Source organism: Leguminivora glycinivorella, chromosome 1 (genome assembly GCF_023078275.1).
Source record: "Leguminivora glycinivorella isolate SPB_JAAS2020 chromosome 1, LegGlyc_1.1, whole genome shotgun sequence".
NCBI classification, from domain to species: domain Eukaryota; kingdom Metazoa; phylum Arthropoda; class Insecta; order Lepidoptera; family Tortricidae; genus Leguminivora; species Leguminivora glycinivorella.
In genome coordinates this window covers 11,782,017-11,795,842 of record NC_062971.1, presented here as the reverse complement: position 1 = coordinate 11,795,842, position 13,826 = coordinate 11,782,017, and positions in this window count along the sequence as shown.

Below are 13,826 nucleotides of genomic sequence, written 5' to 3'. Positions count from 1 at the left end.
GCAAAATGGCGAGTTTCTCAATGAATTCATTGGAATCTGCGTGTATAGTGCTTTGCAGTTCAATATAAACCGCAATAAACAAAGTAGTGCGCTGTAAATTCAGAAACTAATATGATACTAAGATTACAGCGCCATTTACTTCAGCCGTCAAAACTACGACCACTATTTGACACTTCTTTAGCCATTCCTATTATTTGATATTACCAAAGACCTATATAACTTCGTAAAGACCGATAAAGTCTAAGAAAAAAACGTACCCCAAAACCATACAGAAAAAGGTACGGTAAGCTAGATGGCGATACACCTTTGGGGTACGCTCGACTAGATGGCGCTAATATTCATATTTGACATTTTAAAACATATCAAGCTAAGAATATGGGCCAAATTGTCAAAACTGAGGTTCAAAAGTTTTAAGCCGGTGTCGAGAGATGGCAGTCTATGCACTGTGATTACCAAGAATATTATATACCGGTAATAATGGTAATAATGTATAATGGTATATAATATTCTTGGTGATTACACATTTTACTTTGACAGTCATTCTCTATAATACTCGATCCTCTTTGATATTACCTATTTGCTATTAGTTTTCATTAGGTTACAGGTCTATTTGCTATTAGTTTTCATTAGGTTACTACAGATCCGTATCATGACATGTTATATTTGAGTCACTTACAGCATATCTTATAATTCAAATTATCACGCAAACCCACGATATTCACTTGTCCATCCATTATGATCCTAATAAAAACGCCTAACATGTTTTTACGGATTTATGACCGAATCGAACCTTTAATCTGTACGTGAGCTGGATTTACCTCACGAGTGATTCAGTGTTCGAAATCAAAGAGGAAAAGGTCATAATAACAAAGAGTGCAATGACGGTAAACAACGTCGTGTGTTGTACGGTGTACCTAATTATTGCCATCACCAGTGACAGATTAAGCCACTGCGGGGTCCGTAGTGCCTAAATCTTAGAGGTCTAAGTATGTATACAATGAAAGTTCTGGGTAAACTATAGGTCATCTATAGGTATATTTGCAACAATAAAAAAACTTTTCCCAGCATATTTTTTTTCCAGCCACTATTGACAGGTCTAATAACTAAAGATCGTTATCAGCGTGCTGTATTGGTGGCAGAGTATGGTTGGCAAAAAACAAATACACAAGTATTTAAAACACTACATATACTTAACAAATTACGAAATATATAGATATTTATAATTACTTATTTATAGTTACTTACATTGAATAAATAACTAAAATTTGTTCAACATATTTGGCTGTCAGTCGTTTACGTCGATTAGAAAAAATCCATTTTAAATAACTAAATGACCTTTCTACGTTGACAGAAGTTACAAGAAGGTTGTTATAAAATCTAGGTATTGTGTCATATCCATACTGTGAATGAAGATACTGGAATTATTCGTGCACCTTATTACACTCCTCCGTGCTCGTCTTACTTCGAGCACTACTTTTGACTTCAACTACTTGAATAACAATTCTAGATAATTAGTCGTATCTAGAGTGCATTTGATTATTTGGATTTAAATAATATAATTATACTTCGCGTAATGTATTTTTATGGCATACATAATTAATGTCATTTGACGTATATTGTTTTAAAAATATAGGTGTAATCCTAAGAAGGTAAGTATTTATTTTGTAGTTAAGAACAAAGTGAATATTTAAATGTATTTGTTTTTTTTTGCCAACCGTACCACTTGCCACGAAAAGTGCACCCTGATAACGATCTTTACTAATAACAAAAGCATATTCGTCATGTAGGCAGTGTAGGCACTATTTTCGAAGAGCGTTCCTAGGTGTTAGGACTGCTATTTAGCTAGCTTATAAAGCGCAGTTACCTAAGTTAGCAGGTAGATACCGTTGTTTTCTACTATTTTTTGCCAGTAACACGAGTGCGGTGCAACTTACAAAAAGAATGTCTGACACGGTAAACAGAGCCTGTAAAAAGACGCCAAGCACGAATATCTGGCGTTCTGTTAGCGGGCGGTCTCGCGGGTCGCTAAACATGTCAATTAGTATTCCACGCACTGCGAGAGGGTCTGATTTGATCTTGCACTAGCTCTCGTATGACAATGACATATTTAGTTATACTGTGTTGCAATGAAAAGTAGGTAGTATATACTTTGTATTTCCACCATCATGATTACAAAGGCCTCCAGTAGGTACACGCGGGAAGCACATGGCCATATGTAAATAGCAAAAGATTTATGAAGGAAGCGGTGGATAATATGGATATTATAACTTAAATGCTGCTATGGATGATTGCAGGAAACAATTTTAAGAGGCAGTAATAGGCTCAGCATATGAGTGCTAAGTATAATTATGAGTAGATTGAGTAGGTCGTAACGTAACAAGCCGTCTTTTCATTGTAACTAAAACAGTCAAGTTATTTATAATAGAGAACTAACATCCAATATTCGTAACTATCAGAGTTGTGGGTACCTAATCATTTCATGAAACACTAATTTAGGATCAATTTAGAATTGATCATTTTCATCATAATATGAAGATTCATTTAATTACAAGATACCAAATCTTGAGATTATTGGGATAATCATGAGCCGTGGCAAATGCCGGGATAACGCAAGGAGGATGATGATGATGAACTTTCATGATGTGGTCATCCGTCCATGCCATGAAATAATTGTTAGGCCATGCCATGAAATGATCGATTTGAATTATGATATCCAAATGAAAATTTAGAATTATTCATACCCCGTTCAGACAGTTGACATGCACAAATGAAGTGAGCTTCATCACATCAGCTTTAAGTATTAGTGTTTTACGACTCACGGCGACAGCTAAACGCAGTAGTTAGAGTCATTTAGCTCACTGTTACCATTTCCCCGCCTCACACGACACCAGCAGACAGCCATGAGTCACGTGGGAACCATATCTTACCTCAAACGACGGACGTGGAACAATTTTTGCAAGAAATCTTTGATGCATGTGGTGCGAAACATAAGCGACTAGAATTGCACAAAAACTGTGTCGGGACATTTCTTCTTCTTTTTATTTAAGCGTGGACAAATAAATAAGGGGTTGGTAATTTTTGGTACGAGTTTTTTAACACACGAGAAGTAAAATACATTTGCACCCGAGTGTAACACAAAACTTTTCCTCTGACTATAGCGAGGAAATTACAACGCAAAAATGCGTTTATCACTACTTCCAGTAGTTCCACAGGTGGTAAATCATCTGTATTACTAGATTCAACTACTTTTATCAATTTTAAAGCAGTTAATTTGACTTTATTCAAGGTCAAATTACTTTACCCACTAGTGGATAGAATACGTTTTTACCCACTGGTATTAAAGGACAGAACACGTGTTTCCGAGCTAGTGATGGGAAAATTAATTAATTCATTTGGGCGATGACGTCACAGCGTGGCTCCGTTGCGTCGTTTGCCCCGGTGTAGGATTCGGCAGGTTGCCCCGGAACCGCCGAAAAACCACACCTTTCGGCCAGAAGTCTGCGCTCGCGATGGTGTCCTGCAGCGGCCGCGGCACACGTACCACAAACGAGCTGAAGTGCACGTAGTGACGCGACTGTAGCTGCTGCACCCTCAGCGTGTAGCCAGTCTTCCGGCGAACGTAGTCCACCACCTCGTCGGCCACGGCGGAGTAGTGTAAGCGCGACACGTAGAGCGCCTTGCTCGGTGTGGCAATCCGTAGACCAGAATTCACCGGTTCCGCAGCGCCACACACAGTCTTACGAGCCGCCCTGCGCGCCTTGCTCTTCTTTTCGACCAATGTGAACCCCTCCTCATCCACATTGGTGCGGGAAGTCTTTTCCTTGACAGGTGCCCGTACTTCACATCCCTTTGTAGGTGCATTGACCCGATTAGTTGCGGTAGACTGACCGGCGGTGACGTCAGCGTATGCACGCTGACGTGATTTCGATGGTGATTTTAGATTTATTTATTGAACATAGTGCAAGTGTAAGCTTACAGTTTGAACCAGTACCCCTACACATTAACAATACACAACACATGCCATATAATATAAATAAAAACATGCTTATATAAATGTCAAAACAAGATCCAAATGTAATTAAACAAATAATTAAGAGACAATAATTGGTTTACTTCGAGATTCTCGCCATTAGATTTTTGTGTTAAGTAGACGTAGACCATTTCATTACCTAATTGATTAACCGGGAATCACACCAATTTTGGTTTCGCCGATTCAGTGATCATTATTATATCTCTTTGAATAGTAGGTAGCAAGTAAGACGGCCAACTGTAATAGGGATGTTCTCGATTGGCATGTGGTGTCCTGCAAAATTGCTTGCAACTAGTGACTCATACCATCCCGGTCTACCTCCATTGTTAATTCCTGTCTTGTATAAATTGACACGTCAATTCTTTACAACCACTCGTGCTCTTAGCTCAGACTAACACAGGTTCACTGCGAGTGGTGTGTAAGCTATTCTCACCGTTTAGCATGCCTCGCGCATGCGCGGGGGCGCCTGCGCAGCCATCACACGCTTCCGCATCTAATTGTCCACATAACACACCTGCATTAACCATGAGCTCGATGCCTAATCTATTAAGAAACTCAATGGACTATACTTCACTGAAGAGGGCTTAAGTGTGTCTTAAGTATTCATTACTTCTATGAGAAGACCTATGCAGTTTCAGAAACGAACTTAAATAGGCACTTCTTTGCTAGTGAGCGTAAATCAGTTAATTAACAATTATTATTCAATGGATGAATAAATTCAATTATCTACATACTGGAGGTTCCCGCCTGGGTCTGGATGTTGCATGGGACTTAATGCTTTGACGTTTCTAAAGGTACATGCCTCTTGCGTCGAATGATGGTTCTATGACAGACCTAGGTTCGAGTCTCATTTGGTTGGCCTTAATTTATAGATATCATTAACAGCTTCTTATTACTTAAAATACTTACTGTATTGGTACTAAATAAAAGAGTAATTAAATTTCACAAAATATTGTGCACAATAGGAACTTCTTATAAAATAAACTGAATCGTCATTCGACTTGAGAGGCATGATTTTATCGCGCAATAAATAATTAAGTAAAACAGTAGGTTAATGAACTGGCAAAATTTTCGCTGGTACGGGTACTTAACCTCTCCTTTATCGGTGTAAAGACCAGAAATAGAAGCTTACTTAACCTCAATGTCAGGTCAACGATTGATCAGTCCATTGACCCGGCACGACATCTTGTAGACTAATATTTCAGTGAGCTGAAACGCGCGCTGGGGCGGCTAATTCGATGCCCTGTTGACGATGGGTGTTGATTGATCTCAATAGAATCTCAATGAAGATAAGTATATTGTAGTTGTATGTAATTAAAGAGTTGGCAGGGTCATTGGCAATGAATTATTTGCAGCATAGGCGGTAATTAATTCTTAGTATTTTCATTGTATGTTTTTTAGAGTATGAAGTCATTCGTTTTCTATTCAAGAAATAGTTGAAGGATGCATATTATATTTCATATGGGCATCACTTAAAAAAAAAAAAAAAAAGATTTCCTTTCTTTAGGTAATCATCTTAATATGTTTCAGAGGATCAATTATGTAGGTGCTACAGTGTACTTACTGTGTCTACATTGTTGCTAAATGGGTAGAGAATCCTTTCTGCGTTAAGAGTACTTTTTAGAAAAAGGTCGAATTATTCTAAAATTGATCGTTTTAAGTTTTTGTGACATTTCACTTTTCGTGACTGGGTATAAAGTGTAGGCATCTATATCAATTGACGTAGGTAGGTAGGGTAGGGTAGGAAGTTACGACATTGATATCGTAGCAGTGGATCGCACGATAGAAACATCTGAACGCCAATCTATTTTTATCTAGTTTACAACCCCATGTCAATAAATCACACCCCATGATACTTCATTCATCAAGCGAAGACAGATACAAAGTGGCGAGATGTTTTTCTGACCATACATCATCACAAACCGCCTCGTCGGCACTTCCGATGTTTTTGCAGACGGTACAGCATTCCTGGTCCTCTAGCCAAGCGTGCAATCGATGATGCTGTGTGGCATCTAAAGTAACATTTGTATTGGCAAGGCTGTCAAAATCGTAGCCAACTTATCTTGGACTGACTATATCGCTTTCCCGTATTGGCGCGACAGAGCCAATACCAAAGAACTTAGGACTTATGTAACAGTTGGGAGAAAAAATTCAATTTTTTTATTCCTGACCCTTTAGCACTACTTGCCTTGTCGCGCGCGAGTCCATATTTCATGCGCGACTTCAAGTATGGACTCGCGCGCGACAAGGCAAGTTGTGCTAGACGATCTGGTATAGGTACATATGTTAACCGTCCAATTACCACATGCGCATTACAACTATTACAAGGGGTCTTATCTCTCTAAGAGAGTTAACAGGTCTTGGCCAATAGGGTACTTGACTGCCAATCACTCAGCTTCTTTTTCAAACAATACAATGACGTCACAGTAGTGATGGTCGGTCGAATAGATACTCTTTATACAGTGTTGTACAATTTATAAAATAGAAGTGTCTAAAAATAACTGATGTCTATATTTTTAACCCCCGACGTAAAAACGACGGGGTGTTATAAGTTTGACGTGCCTGTCTGTCTGTCTGTCTGTGTGTCTGTCTGTGGCATCGTAGCTCCTGAACGGATGAACCGATTTAGATTTAGTTTTTTTTTTGTTTGAAAGCTGAGTTAGTCGGAAGTCTTCTTAGCCATGTTTTATGAAATTCGGTCCATTATGTCGCGGTTTTTTTCAAAATTTTAATTTTTCTATTAATCACAAGACTGAAGCAGCAGAAGGTGCTTTATTTGAGAATGACTGTCAAAGAAATTTATCACAGTGCATAGAGTGCCATCTAAAACTTTTTAGTTCCTGCAAGTAGTCAAAATACTTGATAAGTATGTTTTAAAATGTCCTAAATTGCATATCGTTCGCCATCGATTGTAGGTTTGGCTAGAGGCCCGGTACGGGTAACTAGGAAGGAACATTCTTGGTACGGCTAACTAGGCAGGAATGCATTCTTAGATGATGCTAACTGCTAATTAGGATAAGATGACGTCTTCAGTTTTTGTGAGGAACGAAAAGGATGTGGAGTTTTTCAATGAAATAGTATTAATAGGAGAGCTGGTGAATGAGCTATCCGCGTATTGCATGGCAATGAGATGTTCATAGTAATTTAAAAAAAGTGATGAAAACTAACAGATGTAGGTATGTACAGTAACCATCAGATATATCTAAGCGGCCGGGGCGTGCAAAAATATCTGAACACGCCTTATCGCCTTGACAATAGAGGTGTGTTCAGATATTTGTGAGCACCTTGACCGCTCCGATATTTCTGATGGCGACTGTACCTACCTATACCTACAGTACGGGGGTCGAACCGTCATCTTCATATTTTTTCCTTCGTTCGACACAGGGATGATTTAAACAGGATTGACAATCTTCATACTAAGAATCGTACCTACCTCAATTTTTTAGCGCCACCTATTAACACTTTCGAAACCGGGCTCTACGCGGCGCTACGACATTTTCGCTACATACGGGGAAACCCATGTAATCGGCTACGCTTCTACGAGCGGTGTGCCCGACAGTCGGGTTCTTGGTAGCGAAAGTGTTAAATACACTGATGATGCCTACAATTTTTTTTTTTTTTCTAAATGTGTACCTATTGATTGATGTGATATTATGATATTAAAATAAAGAAGTACCTATGTCATTTGTTCTTATGAAAAATAAAAACACGCAAAAATATTTGGAAGGATAAGGATTTTTGCAGCTTCAAGGCTGTGAAACAGCGCCATCTAGTTTTATCTCTAAAAGGCAGTTAATTTCAGGGTAAAATCGCCGTCAATAGAAATTGTCAGCAATGTAATTGTTTACATTCACCATTCTATAAAATATAAATATTCTAGCACAATTTTATTATTTTGAAGGTTGAGGATCATAATGTGATATGAATTGATTAATGGATTTTTAGCTAGTATCTGCTGAGTTAGAATGGAAATAAAAGACATTTTGACTACAAGGTTTGTTTACATTGTTCACAATTCTATAGACGGCGACTTTACACTTTTTTGTATTGGCTTTGTCAGTTCAGTCCCGGTATATATTGTCCTTGGTTCGACACCTAGCCTCAAACTAAAAAGGCCGAGAAATACTTGGAACACAATTTTTGACTTTGAAATTTTAGACCAGCTAGTAGGACTACCAATGTTGCGACGAGATACTGTCGCGCCAAACATGTGCTACCTAGGCCTGCTGAAACGATCTAGATCAAATCAAATAGCCCCGCTGGAAAGATTTAGATCAAATTTGGTATGGTACACTGAGAGAAAATACAACCAGTTTTCATGTTCGTTCAACAAGTTTTTTGGTTAAAATAGCGCCTACGTGCTCTTTGGTTCAAACAACAAGCTACTTGTCATTTGAATCGGCAATATATTTGAATCAACAAGTCGATTTTATAAAAACAACCTGACACATATTGTTTTAAACATACGTTTGGCTGATTCAAACGGATAAACCGCAACAAGTTGAACTTGTTAAATTCACAATACAAATTTCTCTCAGTGTACGTCTGCGGTTTTTTAATCCCTAAAACTAGCACATTTCAGTTGGTTTTTGGTCAAAATTTTGCTGTTCCCTCTTGGCCTATACAAGTATTGTATTGGTTGGTGGTTGCATTGCACTATATGTATGTAGGTACCTACCTAGCTAAAATCAGTTTTCAAATTGCTTCACCGCTCTTGCCGCGACCGGGAACCAACTTCTCGATTTCATTCTATTTCCGTAAAAAAATAAAAAACAAAATTCATAAATAATTTCAGTCATAACAAAATCGTCACGTAAATGTGACAGCGTTTTTTATAGTTTTTTTGACTGTAACGTTTTAATTCGAGGTGTAAGGACGGGGGGTGAAACAGACACTTATCTTTTAGCGAACGATATGTTATCGAGTGCACTTAGGGATTCTCAAAGTTTCTGTTCTCTTTGGGTATGTTTTTTTGTAGAAATATCTATAAGTTGCCTCCATCTATACTCGTAATTATGTCTACCTATTAGAAAATAGTTTTTAAACTTTCTGAAAGCACTTATTTAACCACTAATCTCTACATTGCGTGTTACATTGTGTGTGCGTCTGAAAAATATACATAAAATTTCTGAGATTATTAACAATTAGGTACACCGCTACATAAACCAAACAAATAAACAGGTAGGTAGGTACTAAGATTTTATATGTTTTAATTTTGCTATTCTATAGAAAGCTTTAGAAAATTAGAATGCTAATAAGTTAATAATTGTCAAGATTTTCTTAAAACAATATTGTTAAAATCTGATGATGTAACATCTGATGATTTGATTTGATTTGTTTAGCATCAATCTGTAATTATTAGTCTAAATTAAAAGTCGTGTATTTTAACACTCAATGTGAATCCTCGCAGTGAATAGAATAAAGTTTCACTAGTTTGAACACTTTCTCTGACCACCATAAGTCGCGCTGACATCTCTACCTTGTAAAGGCATCCGTCATTCTACGCTCTAAGACGATTTATCCACCCTCCTGTCTCTGTCCTATCCTATACTTAAACTTCCAGAATAACTTGACCTGCGTCTTTTAGTTACAGAATAGTTTTTTGTATAGAAGTCAGAGGTCACTTGTAAATGGTTTTTAATACAGGGGGCGAGACGTGTAATGTGCCATTTCCGATAAACTTTTTAAGTCTGATTTTTGTTATATTGAACATTCTTGTTCGTTGTCTGTTTTAATAAGTCGTTCATGAAGACATGATAATCTGGGGTGAATTTAAAATACCGGTGAATGAAACTTTTTGTCTCCAAATCTCATGTTTGTTAGAAGAGGCATTGCATATTTAAAAGAGCTAAGAAATCGAGAATTACCTATCTGTTAGATATGTTATAATTTAAATGCCGTTAAAAATAATTACATTTTATAGGTACTATTTTTTTAAAGGCCGATACGGTGAAGGAAAGGTGGAAAATTAAATCTGCAAAAAAACTTTCAACTTGTAGCCTAATCAAGAAGTAATTACAAACAAACGGAGATTCATAAGACTTCAGCACATCAAACAATTCTACAAAACTGACCTACATTACTCATAATCAGAGCTTGCAATGGCTTCCAAGGCAATTACGCTATCGAGAACTTTCTTCTTTGCATCAACTTTACCTAAGGTTTCATAATTAAATTTCTTTGAATTGCTTTAAAAATAGACTTAAATTGTGTAATAAAATGATTTCTATTACGATGAATAAAGTTTTCTTTTAATTTCTCAATAAAGTTGAAATTAAATTCACCGAGCTTGCTTTCACAATACAAAATGTTATGCGTAGATTGGTACTATGTGTGTATCGATGTTTAAGGGTTTTTTTAAGGTTAGGACCTAAAGCTTTAGGTGAAAATAGTAGCTACCTATCTATATTTTATTAAATAGTAAAAATTTAAATACGAAAAGTCGTAGTGAATCTTGCATCTCACAGTATTAAGAATAGGGTCAAGGTATGCAGGGTACGATCATTAGGGCCGACTATTTTATCTTTAGAATATTATTTTAGGAGTCACAAAAAGTGAAAAAAGTAACCTTTTCTCCTTAATTCGTCTTCGCCTGAGTTTCGCACCTCGTTCGGGCGTTAAAACTGGTCGCTAAAAATGTCTGATGAGGGTTGTCATGGGGCGAGACTGTAGGAAACGGAAGTTTACTTTACTTACTAATACTTTTTTAGTGGGAAATTAAAATAGGTTTAATAGAAAGGCGGCCAGTAAAAAAATGCCTAAGTACAAACAAGGAACAAATGAGATTTTTAAAAAAGCAATTACCTATACTTATTGAAGAACTCATTCTCACAGATCCTGGTGCTTTTAGGTTTCATTTCCGATTACCAACATGTTCAATCCCAATGTCAAACAAAATACTAAAAGGTCATCAGGTTTTTAATATTCATTTTAGAAAACGTCCTTTGTAGACGATCCTGAAATAGGAGCACTAACTTACTGAATTAGGAAGTATGTTCATATTCGCGGTAAATTAAATTTAGGGGCGCATTTTCAAAAGAGCTAATTTCTCTATGGAAACCATACAAACATAAGTCCTTTTGAAAATGAACTCCTCAATTAAGGCTCGTCTTCCAGCCAGTTGGCGAATCCATTATGCGTGTTAAATATAGCGCGATCAATAGCAGGGTAACCTAGCCAACGTCACAACCACTTATGCTTCGTAAGAATTTCGTAGTAGCTGTCCCTATCGCTCTACTTTAGTGGCGCGACAGAGCCAGACTGCGTTTCGATTGCCACGTAGCGTTAACGATTGTCACTTCGGCTAGACCGACCAGGAGTCTGCAGCCGTAATGGTGCACTCCGTCAAAAAAAAAAAAGGTATACATATGTCCGCTATCAAATCGTATAGAGCATGTCTATGGCATATAATATAAGTAATATTTTTTTAAAGTGGAATATAATGAGGATTCCAACACAGGTTATTTCGTTGACATATATTTTTAATGAACCAGCTGTGTTAGAATTTCATAGAAGTATTCTAGGTTTAATGCGATACCTTTTTAATTAGAAAAACCGTAAACGTTTACTACCTAAACATTTATGAAATTGCGTCCATATGGAATGCAAAAACAAACAGGGTTTGTAACGTACCTACTTAACAAAGTTGAAAACTGAAACTTAACGTTAAATTGATAGAGTATATTGGGGCTCAATTAAATGTATTGATAATTATATCAATTCATACCGCTGAGCGCATTATACCTACTTATAATTATCAGAATGGGGTTTTTAAAAATTGATTGCACATTAAACAAAGTTTATGTTTAGAGCTTAAACTATGTAATAGCGCAATTACTGAAGTTTGTGGTATAATTATACCTATTCTTTAAAAGGTTAGGGTAGTTTACATTTACGATAATATTGATAATTAACAACAAGACCCGATTGCCTAGAAGACGATTACAAAACGATGTAGCGAAAATGTCGATAGAGCCCGGTATCGATTGCCTATTTACATTAAAATCGATCCGATCTTTCATTTACTTCTACATCGTTGAATATTTGCTTTATTGCTTTTAGTACTTGTTTTCTAACAATGTCTATCAACAGATAGTGCGCAGTGAAATGAAGAATAACTAAAAGTTCAGCAAGTACAATCGTTATTCAAACGCTATTTAACGCAATTACTTACAAAATATCCCTAAATCTGGCAATATCAATTTCCCTACTTGTTATTATTTCTATTAATTGTAAATCTTAATTCACTGTAGAAAGAAGAAACGTATCTTACATAGTTTGCTTGAGTAAACCACTTCGCGTGTCTTTACGATGACACCCAAACGAATTGCTTTTCAAATACTTTTTGTCAGCTAATATTTGGAAAATAGCTTTGAGAGAAACGACTTCGGAAAATATAAATAAAATGAAAAATACAAAATTGTTTTATTCTGTCTGGTGAAGTTTTATTAGACTAGACGGGTTGTTAAACTGTTTTGGAAATTTGAGGGGCACTTAGTCAAAGGGTGATAATGATAAAGTAATAGTTGTCTCTCAATCTCTTAATTACCTAAACATTTGTAAATATTTGAACTGTAGGATGTTCAATACCTAAGCAAGACTGCAAAAGCTTAACACAGGACTATCCTAGTCCTGTGTTAAGCCACGTTAAGCTAATTAATAAAATACATGTTTAATAAGTAGCCAGAGCTTGGCAAAAAAAGAGTAGAAATTAAAAAGTAGCAATATCATCGTGTAGTCTCTTTCAAAACAATTTGAGAGAAAATGGGACGGCACTACGATATTGCTAATTTTTAATTTTACTTTTTAACCCCCGACGCAAAAACGACGGGGTGTTATAAGTTTGACGTCTGTCTGTCTGTCTGTCTGTCTGTCCGTCTGTCTGTCTGTCTGTCTGTCTGTCTGTCTGTCTGTTTGTCTGTCTGTGTGTGTGTCTGTCTGTGGCATCGTAGCTCCCGAACGGATGAACCGATTTCGATTTAGTTTTTTTTATTTGAAAGCTGTGTTAGTCGGGAGTGTTCTTAGCCATGTTTCATGAAAATCGGTCCACTAGGTCACGGTCGGGGGTTTTTTCAAAATTTTAATTTTGTGGTTAGGTTATTTGCCAGGCATTTACTCAAATGAGATGGCTGTTCCAACCTGTTCACCATAAACAAAAATACTGACCTTGCCTGATATATATTTGATATGGGTATAGGTTTTTAACAGCGGGTTTATGGCAATATTCCACAACTCGGCAACGTTACAAAACAAGCATTCCATAAACAATCACTTTGCGAACAGCCAATTACGAGAACAACGAGCGAATCGGTCCGAATTTGACGCTGCGCGGGCGGCGGCGATTAGGCGCGATTAGGCTTTCATAATCCTAAGCGCACCATGCCATCTTGTGGATAAAATCATGACTAAAGTTGAAAAACTTGACGGTACATATGCTAATTTACCGCACTAGTGCGATAATTAGTACAGTACTTAAAAACCGTAATGTGTTGTAAATTTCGGTACCATATATGTGCGAGTAGATGAATTCACGATTCGTGACGATGTAAAACACTGCCTTTGGTCATGTTTATTTTATCCAATAGTTCAGATTTTTGAACTTGTATTGTGCAGCATGGATAAAAACCAAATCTGATGACACGAAGATCATGATTGTTATACGTTTGACGTGTCTGTCTGTCTGTCTGTCTGTCTGTGGGTGTGTATGTCTTTCTGTGGCATCGTAGCTCCCGAACGGATGAACCGATTTCGATTTAGTTTTTTTTGTTTGGAAGCCGAGTTAGTCGAGAGTGTTCTT